Source organism: Buceros rhinoceros, unplaced genomic scaffold (assembly GCF_000710305.1).
Source record: "Buceros rhinoceros silvestris isolate BGI_N320 unplaced genomic scaffold, ASM71030v1 scaffold13954, whole genome shotgun sequence".
NCBI lineage: Eukaryota > Metazoa > Chordata > Aves > Bucerotiformes > Bucerotidae > Buceros > Buceros rhinoceros.
The window spans coordinates 2810-3376 of NW_010410136.1; positions in this window are offsets into that span (position 1 = coordinate 2810).

The window sequence follows — 567 nt, forward strand, 5'->3', positions numbered from 1 at the left end:
CCAGGTACATCCCAGAGCTCGTGGGCACATGAGAGCCTTCCTGTGTTCCGCGAGGCCAGCTGCGGTTCCGGTGTCAGCAGGGACACCAGGGACAGGCCTCGCACTCCTGCTTTGGTCCGGATATAAGCTGCAGATTCATTTATAAGCAGAAATTAGGCTGAATAAAGCACTAACACCATGAGGCTGATCAGAGACTGACATTAGAAAAAGCATAAATGAAACAAAGGTCTGAAGTCACCTCTATTTCCTCCTCCAAGAGGACTCTCTCACTTCCCAAAGCGGACATGGGATGGAAGTTCTCTGATGTGGACACAGACCCCGGGGCAGTGCTGTAGCAACAATGTCTAAAAATCCAAGTGGACTTGGAAGGATCAAAGTGCTCCAGGGCGAATAACAATTCTTCTTCCCGAGTACTCATACCGCTGGTGGAGCAGGTTGAACTGAGCCGTGCTGGAGCTGCACTAAGGTCAGCAGGTGAGCCAGAGAGTTTAAAGGGAGTTTAGATATGAATGTGCCAGATGTAGTGGCTAAAAAACAAAACCAAAAATTAAAAACCAGAAAAAAACA